Source organism: Lithobates pipiens, unplaced genomic scaffold (assembly GCF_037356315.1).
Source record: "Lithobates pipiens isolate NorthernLeopardFrog02 unplaced genomic scaffold, aLitPip1_a1.2 Scaffold_19, whole genome shotgun sequence".
Lineage (NCBI taxonomy): Eukaryota > Metazoa > Chordata > Amphibia > Anura > Ranidae > Lithobates > Lithobates pipiens.
In genome coordinates this window covers 132803927-132815608 of record NW_027507764.1, presented here as the reverse complement: position 1 = coordinate 132815608, position 11682 = coordinate 132803927, and positions in this window count along the sequence as shown.

The window sequence follows — 11682 nt, the reverse complement described above, 5'->3', positions numbered from 1 at the left end:
GGATGGAACTGGGATAGTCTGGGGGGATAGATGGAGCTGAGATGGGATCTGGAGGATCGATGGAGCCAGGATGAGATTGGGCCGGGTGGATAGAGCCAGGATGGGATCGGGGGGTGGATGGAGCCGGGTGGGATGGATTGAGCCAGAATGAGAGGAGGGGTGGATGGACCAAGGATGGGATTAGGGGGATGGATGGAGCCGGGATGGAATCAGGGGGAAGAGGAAAATGGAGCCAGAATGGGATCGGGGGGATGGATAGAGTCGGGTGGGATCGGGGTGGGGTGGATGGAGCGGGATGGGATCGGGGTGGATGAATATCCTCTCCCTTAAATCACTCCAAGTGAACTCTTTGCTTGCCCCCCTTCCCTCCTGTAAGACTCACTTTTACAAAGACCAGCGCACTCTCGGTACAGGTGGTGAGCCTCCTTCCGTCCTCCTCCTCTGTGCACAGGAAAACATCACAGCACAGGAGGAGGAGGGGTAGGTTCAATTCACTCCGCTCCACAGTGCACTGTGTATGTGTACTGGCACCTGGGGAGAGATGCTGGCTTCAATGCACAGTAGAGCTTGCGGTAGGCGGGAAAGGAGACACCCCACACAAGTAGTGGGCATTGCGGGACTCTGCTTCATCGAGGTTGTGGTATGGGCAAATTAGGTGGCCGTGAGCCCCTTGTAGGGGCGAGGCCAAATTTGAGAGCCGCCTCTGCTCCTTATACTTAGTATACAGACCCCCCCCCCTCAATCACTCCTTATACTTGGTGTATAGACCCCCCTCCATCACTCCTTATACTTGGTGTACTGACCCCCCATCTCTCCTTATACTTGGTGTAGAGACCTCCCCCCATCACTCCTTATACTTGGTGTACAGACTTCCCTCAATCACTCCTTATACTTGGTGTACAGACCCCCCTCCATCGCTCCTTATACTTGGTGTACAGACCCCCCTCCATCTCTCCTTATACTTGGTGTACAGACCCCCCTCCATCACTCCTTATACTTGGTGTACAGACCCCCCTCCATCACTCCTTATACTTGGTGTACAGGCCCCCCTCCATCGCTCCTTATACTTGGTGTACAGACCCCCCTCCATCACTCCTTATACTTGGTGTACAGACCCCCCTCCATCACTCCTTATACTTGGTGTACAGACCTCCCTCCATCACTCCTTATACTTGGTGTACAGACCCCCCTCCATCACTCCTTAAACTTGGTGTACTGACCCCCCATCTCTCCTTATACTTGGTGTAGAGACCTCCCCCCATCACTCCTTATACTTGGTGTACAGACCTCCCTCCATCACTCCTTTTACTTGGTGTACAGACCTCCCTCCATCACTCTTTATACTTGGTGTATAGACCCCCCTCCATCACTCCTTATACTTGGTATACAGACCTCCCTCCATCACTCCTTATACTTGGTATACAGATCTCCCTCCATCACTCCTTATACTTGGTGTACAGACCTCCCTCCATCACTCCTTATACTTGGTAGACAGATCTCCCTCTAATACTCCTTATACTTGGTGTAGAGACCTCCCCCCATAACTCCTTATACTTGGTGTACAGACCCCCCATCACTCCTTATACTTGGTATACAGACCTCCCTCCATCACTCCTTATACTTGGTGTACAGACCTCCCTCCATCACTCCTTATACTTGGTGTACAGACCCCCCTCCATCGCTCCTTATACTTGGTGTACAGACCTCCCTCCATCACTCCTTATACTTGGTGTACAGACCCCCCTCCATCTCTCCTTATACTTGGTGTACAGACCCCCCTCCATCACTCCTTATACTTGGTGTACAGACCCCCCTCCATCACTCCTTATACTTGGTGTACAGACCCCCCTCCATCACTCCTTATACTTGGTGTACAGACCCCCCTCCATCACTCCTTATACTTGGTGTACAGACCTCCCTCCATCACTCCTTATACTTGGTGTACAGACCCACCTCCATCACTCCTTATACTTGGTGTACTGACCCCCCATCTCTCCTTATACTTGGTGTAGAGACCTCCCCCCATCACTCCTTATACTTGGTGTACAGACCTCCCTCCATCACTCCTTATACTTGGTGTACAGACCTCCCTCCATCACTCCTGATACTTGGTGTACAGACCCCCCATCACTCCTTATACTTGGTATACAGACCTCCCTCCATCACTCCTTATACTTGGTGTACAGACCTCCCTCCATCACTCCTTATACTTGGTATACAGACCTCACTCCATCACTCCTTATACATGGTATACAGATTTCCCTCCATCACTCCTTATACTTGGTGTACAGACCTCCCTCCATCACTCCTTATACTTGGTGTACAGACCCCCCTCCATCACTCCTTATACTTGGTATACAGATCTCCCTCTAATACTCCTTATACTTGGTGTACAGACCCCCCTCCATCACTCCTTATACTTGGTATACAGATCTCCCTCTAATAATCCTTATACTTGGTATACAGACCCCCCTCCATCACTCCTTATACTTGGTGTACAGACCCCCCTCCATCGCTCCTTATACTTGGTGTACAGACCCCCCTCCATCGCTCCTTATACTTGGTGTACAGACCCCCCTCCATCGCTCCTCATACTTGGTGTACAGACCCCCCTCCATCACTCCTTATACTTGGTGTACAGACCCCCCTCCATCACTCCTTATACTTGGTGTACAGGCCCCCCTCCATCACTCCTTATACTTGGTGTACAGACCCCCCTCCATCACTCCTTATACTTGCTGTACAGACCCCCCTCCATCACTCCTTATACTTGGTGTACAGACCTCCCTCCATCACTCCTTATACTTGGTGTACAGACCCCCCTCCATCGCTCCTTATACTTGGTGTACAGACCTCCCTCCATCACTCCTTATACTTGGTGTAAAGATCCCCCTCCATCTCTCCTTATACTTGGTGTACAGACCCCCCTCCATCACTCCTTATACTTGGTGTACAGACCCCCCTCCATCACTCCTTATACTTGGTGTACAGACCCCCCTCCATCTCTCCTTATACTTGGTGTACAGACCCCCTCCATCACTCCTTATACTTGGTGTACAGACCTCCCTCCATCACTCCTTATACTTGGTGTACAGACCCCCCTCCATCACTCCTTAAACTTGGTGTACTGACCCCCCATCTCTCCTTATACTTGGTGTAGAGACCTCCCCCCATCACTCCTTATACTTGGTGTACAGACCTCCCTCCATCACTCCTTTTACTTGGTGTACAGACCTCCCTCCATCACTCTTTATACTTGGTGTACAGACCCCCCTCCATCACTCCTTATACTTGGTATACAGACCTCCCTCCATCACTCCTTATACTTGGTATACAGATCTCCCTCCATCACTCCTTATACTTGGTGTACAGACCTCCCTCCATCACTCCTTATACTTGGTAGACAGATCTCCCTCTAATACTCCTTATACTTGGTGTACAGACCCCCCTCCATCACTCCTTATACTTGGTGTACGGACCCCCCCCCCCCCATCACTCCTTATACTTGGTGTACAGACCTCCCTCCATCACTCCTTATACTTGGTATACAGACCTCCCTCCATCACTCCTTATACTTGGTGTACAGACCTCCCTCCATCACTCCTTATACTTGGTATACAGACCTCCCTCCATCACTCCTTATACTTGGTATACAGATCTCCCTCCATCACTCCTTATACTTGGTGTACAGACCTCCCTCCATCACTCCTTATACTTGGTGTACAGACCCCCCTCCATCACTCCTTATACTTGGTATACAAATCTCCCTCTAATACTCCATATACTTGGTGTACAGACCCCCCTCCATCACTCCTTATACTTGGTATACAGATCTCCCTCTAATAATCCTTATACTTGGTATACAGACCCCCCTCCATCACTCCTTATACTTGGTGTACAGACCCCCCTCCATCGCTCCTTATACTTGGGTTACAGACCCCCCTCCATCTCTCCTTATACTTGGTGTACAGACCCCCCTCCATCACTCCTTATACTTGGTGTACAGACCTCCCTCCATCACTCCTTATACTTGGTGTACAGACCCCCCTCCATCACTCCTTATACTTGGTGTACTGACCCCCCATCTCTCCTTATACTTGGTGTAGAGACCTCCCCCCATCACTCCTTATACTTTTTTTTTTTTTTTAACTTAATATATTTTTATTGATACTTTTTCAAATATAGATAACAGTGTTATACTCTATATAAAACGGGATACATAACAAGCTAGCTAATACAAAAATAAAGCTATAACCCGCCTGCTCGTTAGTACCCGCCCTCAATACACTTTTCCCACCTACCCACCCCCCCAACCCTCCAACCCGCCCACCTCCCCCCATCACTCCTTATACTTGGTGTACAGACCTCCCTCCATCACTCCTTTTACTTGGTGTACAGACCTCCCTCCATCACTCCTTATACTTGGTGTAAAGATCCCCCTCCATCTCTCCTTATACTTGGTGTACAGACCCCCTCCATCACTCCTTATACTTGGTGTACAGACCCCCCTCCATCACTCCTTATACTTGGTGTACAGACCCCCCTCCATCTCTCCTTATACTTGGTGTACAGACCCCCCTCCATCACTCCTTATACTTGGTGTACAGACCTCCCTCCATCACTCCTTATACTTGGTGTACAGACCCCCCTCCATCACTCCTTAAACTTGGTGTACTGACCCCCCATCTCTCCTTATACTTGGTGTAGAGACCTCCCCCCATCACTCCTTATACTTGGTGTACAGACCTCCCTCCATCACTCCTTTTACTTGGTGTACAGACCTCCCTCCATCACTCTTTATACTTGGTGTACAGACCCCCCTCCATCACTCCTTATACTTGGTATACAGACCTCCCTCCATCACTCCTTATACTTGGTATACAGATCTCCCTCCATCACTCCTTATACTTGGTGTACAGACCTCCCTCCATCACTCCTTATACTTAGTAGACAGATCTCCCTCTAATACTCCTTATACTTGGTGTACAGACCCCCCTCCATCACTCCTTATACTTGGTGTACGGACCCCCCCCCCCCCCCATCACTCCTTATACTTGGTGTACAGACCTCCCTCCATCACTCCTTATACTTGGTATACAGACCTCCCTCCATCACTCCTTATACTTGGTGTACAGACCTCCCTCCATCACTCCTTATACTTGGTATACATACCTCCCTCCATCACTCCTTATACTTGGTATACAGATCTCCCTCCATCACTCCTTTTACTTGGTATACAGACCTCCCTCCATCACTCCTTATACTTAGTATACAGATCTCCCTCCATCACTCCTTATACTTGGTGTACAGACCTCCCTCCACCTCTCCTTATACTTGGTATACAGATCTCCCTCTAATACTCCTTATACTTGGTGTACAGACCCCCCTCCATCACTCCTTATACTTGGTGTACGGACCTAGCTAATACAAAAATAAAGCTATAACCCGCCTGCTCGTTAGTACCCGCCCTCAATACACTTTTCCCACCTCCCCACCCCCCCCCCCCAACCCTCCAACCCGCCCACCTCCCCCCATCACTCCTTATACTTGGTGTACAGACCTCCCTCCATCACTCCTTTTACTTGGTGTACAGACCTCCCTCCATCACTCTTTATACTTGGTGTACAGACCCCCTCCATCACTCCTTATACTTGGTGTACAGACCTCCCTCCACCTCTCCTTATACTTGGTATACAGATCTCCCTCTAATACTCCTTATACTTGGTGTACAGACCCCCCTCCATCACTCCTTATACTTGGTGTACGGACCCCCCCCCCATCACTCCTTATACTTGGTGTACAGACCTCCCTCCATCACTCCTTATACTTGGTATACAGACCTCCCTCCATCACTCCTTATACTTGGTGTACAGACCTCCCTCCATCACTCCTTATACTTGGTATACAGACCTCCCTCCATCACTCCTTATACTTGGTATACAGATGTCCCTCCATCACTCCTTATACTTGGTGTACAGACCTCCCTCCATCACTCCTTATACTTGGTGTACAGACCCCCCTCCATCACTCCTTATACTTGGTATACAGATCTCCCTCTAATACTCCTTATACTTGGTGTACAGACCCCCCTCCATCACTCCTTATACTTGGTATACAGATCTCCCACTAATAATCCTTATACTTGGTATACAGACCCCCCTCCATCACTCCTTATACTTGGTGTACAGACCCCCCCATCACTCCTTATACTTGGTGTACAGACCCCCCTCCATCACTCCTTACACTTGGTGTACAGACCCCCCTCCATCACTCCTTATACTTGGTGTACAGACCCCCCTCCATCACTCCTTATACTTGGTGTACAGACCTCCCTCCATCACTCATTATACTTGGTGTACAGACCGCCCTCCATCACTCCTTATACTTGGTGTAGAGACCGTATTTCATCGCTCCTTATATTTGGTGTACAGACTCCCCTCCATCGCTCCTTATACTTGGTGTACAGACCCCCCTCCATCGCTCCTCATACTTGGTGTACAGACCCCCCTCCATCACTCCTTATACTTGGTGTACAGACCCCCCTCCATCACTCCTTATACTTGGTGTACAGGCCCCCCTCCATCACTCCTTATACTTGGTGTACAGACCCCCCTCCATCACTCCTTATACTTGCTGTACAGACCCCCCTCCATCACTCCTTATACTTGGTGTACAGACCTCCCTCCATCACTCCTTATACTTGGTGTACAGACCCCCCTCCATCGCTCCTTATACTTGGTGTACAGACCTCCCTCCATCACTCCTTATACTTGGTGTAAAGATCCCCCTCCATCTCTCCTTATACTTGGTGTACAGACCCCCCTCCATCACTCCTTATACTTGGTGTACAGACCCCCCTCCATCACTCCTTATACTTGGTGTACAGACCCCCCTCCACTTCTCCTTATACTTGGTGTACAGACCCCCTCCATCACTCCTTATACTTGGTGTACAGACCTCCCTCCATCACTCCTTATACTTGGTGTACAGACCCCCCTCCATCACTCCTTAAACTTGGTGTACTGACCCCCCATCTCTCCTTATACTTGGTGTAGAGACCTCCCCCCATCACTCCTTATACTTGGTGTACAGACCTCCCTCCATCACTCCTTTTACTTGGTGTACAGATCTCCCTCTAATACTCCTTATACTTGGTGTACAGACCCCCCCCCCTCCATCACTCCTTATACTTGGTGTACAGACCCCCCTCCATCACTCCTTATACTTGGTGTACAGACCCCCCTCCATCACTCCTTATACTTGGTGTACAGACCTCCCTCCATGACTCCTTATACTTGGTGTACAGACCCCCCCCCATCACTCCTTATACTTGGTGTACAGAACTCCCTCCACGACTCCTTATACTTGGTGTACAGACCCCCCTCCATCATTCCTTATACTTGGTGTGCAGACCCCCCCATCACTCCTTATACTTGGTGTACAGACCCCCCTCCATCACTCCTTATACTTGGTGTACAGACCCCCCATCACTCCTTATACTTGGTGTACAGACCTCCCTCCATCACTCCTTATACTTGGTGTACAGACCCCCCCCCCCCATCACTCCTTATACTCGGTGTACAGACCTCCCTCCATCACTCCTTATACTTGGTGTACAGACCTCCCTCCATCACTCCTTATACTTGGTATACAGATCTCCCTCCATCACTCCTTATACTTGGTGTACAGACCCCCCATCACTCCTTATACTTGGTGTACAGACCTCCCTCCATCACTCCTTATACTTGGTGTACAGACCTCCCTCCATCACTCCTTATACTCGGTGTACAGACCCCCCTCCATCACTCCTTATACTTGGTGTACAGACCTCCCCCCATCATTCCTTATACTTGGTGTAAAGATCTCCCTCCATCACTCCTTATACTTGGTGTACAGACCCCCCCCCCTCACTCCTTATACTTGGTGTACAGACCCCCCCCATCACTCCTTATACTTGGTGTACAGACCCCCCCTCCATCACTCCTTATACTTGGTGTACAGACCCCCCTCCATCACTCCTTATACTTGGTGTACAGACCCCCCTCCATCACTCCTTATATGTGGTGTACAGATCCCCCTCCATCACTCCTTATACTTGGTGTACAGATCCCCCTCCATCACTCCTTATACGTGGTGTACAGATCTCCCCCCATCACTCCTTATACTTGGTATACAGACCTCCCTCCATCACTCCTTATACTTGGTGTACAGACCTCCCTCCATCACTCCTTATACTTGGTATACAGACCTCCCTCTATCACTCCTTATACTTGGTATACAGATCTCCCTCCATCACTCCTTATACTTGGTGTACAGACCTCCCTCCATCACTCCTTATACTTGGTGTACAGACCCCATCCATCACTCCTTATACTTGGTATACAGATCTCCCTCTAATACTCCTTATACTTGGTGTACAGATCCCCCTCCATCACTCCTTAGACTTGGTGTACAGACCCCCCCCCCCCCCATCACTCCTTATACTTGGTGTAAAGACCCCCCTCCATCACTCCTTATACTTGGTGTACTGACCCCCCATCTCTCCTTATACTTGGTGTACAGACCCCCCCCCCATCACTCCTTATACTTGGTGTATAGACCTCCCTCCATGACTCCTTATACTTGGTGTACAGACCCCCCTCCATCATTCCTTATACTTGGTGTACAGACCCCCCCATCATTCCTTACACTTGGTGTACAGACTCCCCCATCATTCCTTATACTAAGTGTACAGACCCCCCCCATCACTCCTTATACTTGGTGTACAGACCCCCCTCCATCACTCCTTATACTTGGTATACAGACCCCCCCCCATCACTGCTTATACTTGGTGTACAGACCTCCCTCCATCACTCCTTATACTTGGTGTACAGACCCCCCTCCATCACTCCTTATACTTGGTGTACCGACCCCTCTCCATCACTCCTAATACTTGGTGTACAGACCCCCCTCCATCACTCCTTATACTTGGTGTACAGATCTCCCCCCATCACTCCTTATACTTGGTGTACAGACCTCCCTCCATCACTCCTTATACTTGGTGTACAGATCTCCCCCCATCACTCCTTATATTTGGTGTACCGACCCCCCTCCATCACTCCTTATACTTGGTGTACAGACCCCCCTCCATCACTCCTTATACTTGGTGTACTGACCCCCCATCTCTCCTTATACTTGGTGTACAGACCCCCCCCCCATCACTCCTTATACTTGGTGTATAGACCTCCCTCCATGACTCCTTATACTTGGTGTACAGACCCCCCTCCATCATTCCTTATACTTGGTGTACAGACCCCCCCATCATTCCTTACACTTGGTGTACAGACTCCCCCATCATTCCTTATACTAAGTGTACAGACCCCCCCATCACTCCTTATACTTGGTGTACAGACCCCCCTCCATCACTCCTTATACTTGGTATACAGACCCCCCCATCACTGCTTATACTTGGTGTACAGACCTCCCTCCATCACTCCTTATACTTGGTGTACAGACCCCCCTCCATCACTCCTTATACTTGGTGTACCGACCCCCCTCCATCACTCCTAATACTTGGTGTACAGACCCCCCTCCATCACTCCTTATACTTGGTGTACAGATCTCCCCCCATCACTCCTTATACTTGGTGTACAGACCTCCCTCCATCACTCCTTATACTTGGTGTACAGATCTCCCCCCATCACTCCTTATACTTGGTGTACCGACCCCCCTCCATCACTCCTTATACTTGGTGTACAGACCCCCCTCCATCACTCCTTATACTTGGTGTACAGACCCCCCTCCATCACTCCTTATACTTGGTGTACAGACCCCCCTCCATCACTCCTTATACTTGGTGTACAGACCCCCCTCCATCACTCCTTATACTAGGTGTACAGACCCCCCTCCATCACTCCTTATTAGGGATGAGCTTCGAGTTCGAGTCGAACTCATGTTCTACTCGAACATTGCCTGTTCGCCTGTTCAGCGAACAGTGAACAATTTGGGCTGTTCGCAGCAAATTCGAAAGGCCGGAACACCCTATACAAGTCTATGGGAGAAATCTAAAGTGCTAATTTTAAAGGTTAATATGCAGATTACTGTCCTAAAAAGTGTTTGGGGACCCGGGTCCTGCCCCAGGGGACATGGATCAATGCAAAAAAAAGTTTTAAAAACGGCCGTTTTTTCAGGAGCAGTGATTTTAATAATGATTAAAGTGAAACAATAAAAGTGTAATATTCCTTTAAATTTCGTAGCTGGGGGGTATCTATAGTATGCCTGTGAAGGGGCGCATGTTTCTGGTGCTTAGAACTGTCGCTGCACAAAGTGTCATTTGTGCAGGAAAAAAAGTCCTTTAAAATCACTTGCGGCTAAATTGTCGGGTCTCCGTAATACAAAGAACACTCAATGAGTGTTCTCTGTATTAGCCGACAATTCATTCATTCATTGATAAAAAAAAAAAAAAAAAAAAAAAAAGCGTGGGGGTTCCCCTAAATTCAATTACCAGGCCCTTCAGGTCTGACATGGATATTAAGGGGAACCCCGTGTCAAATTTTTTTAAAAAAAATTGACGTGGGGGTCCCCCTAAAAATCCATATCAGACCCTTTATCCGAGCACGCAACCTGGCAGGCCGCAGGAAAAGAGGGGGGGACGAGAGAGCGGCCCCCCCTCCCTCCTGAACCGTACCAGGCCACATACCCTCAACATTGGGAGGATGCTTTGGGGGTCTGTGACCCCTCAAAGCACCTTGTCCCCATGTTGATAAGGACAAGGGCCTCATCCTCACAACCCTGGCCGTTGGTTGTGAGGGTCTGCGGGCGGGGGGCTTATCAGAATCTGGAAGCCCCCTTTAACAAGGGGACCCCCAGATCCCGGCCCCCCCCCTGTTTGAAATGGTAAGGGGGTACAAAAGTACCCCTACCATTTCACAAAGAAAGTGTCAAAATGGTTAAATAAGACAAACACACTTTTGAAAAATTCCTTTATTAAAAATGAAAAAAAAAATAAAAAAAGATTCCAGCGGTGCTAATCCACTCTTGCTATCCAGCGACGGATCTCCGGGGTCCAGCGATGGATGATCATATCCAGCGACGGGGGAATCTCTCAGTCCAGCGCTGTCCATACATCCTTCTTCTGTCTCCTCTCCGGAGACACTGCAGAGAGCACAGCGCTGACGTTTCTTATATTGGGAGGGCGGGGCCACCCGTCACCTGACCCCGCCCCTCTGACGCTGGAGAGGGAAGCCAGGGGTTCCCCAGTGACGTGTGGGTGACCCCGCCCCCTCTGATGTAACGGAAACCTGCGTTACATCAGAGGGGGCGGGGTCACCCACACGTCACTGGGGAACCCCTGGCTTCCCTCTCCAGCGTCAGAGGGGCGGGGTCAGGTGACGGGTGGCCCCGCCCTCCCAATATAAGAAATGTCAGCGCTGTGCTCTCTGCAGTGTCTCCGGAGAGGAGACAGAAGAAGGATGTATGGACAGCGCTGGACTGAGAGATTCCCCCGTCGCTGGATATGATCATCCATCGCTGGACCCCGGAGATCCGTCGCTGGATAGCAAGAGTGGATTAGCACCGCTGGAATCTTTTTTTTTTTTTCATTTTTAATAAAGGAATTTTTCAAAAGTGTGTTTGTCTTATTTAACCATTTTGACACTTTCTTTGTGAAATGGTAGGGGTACTTTTGTACCCCCTTACCATTTC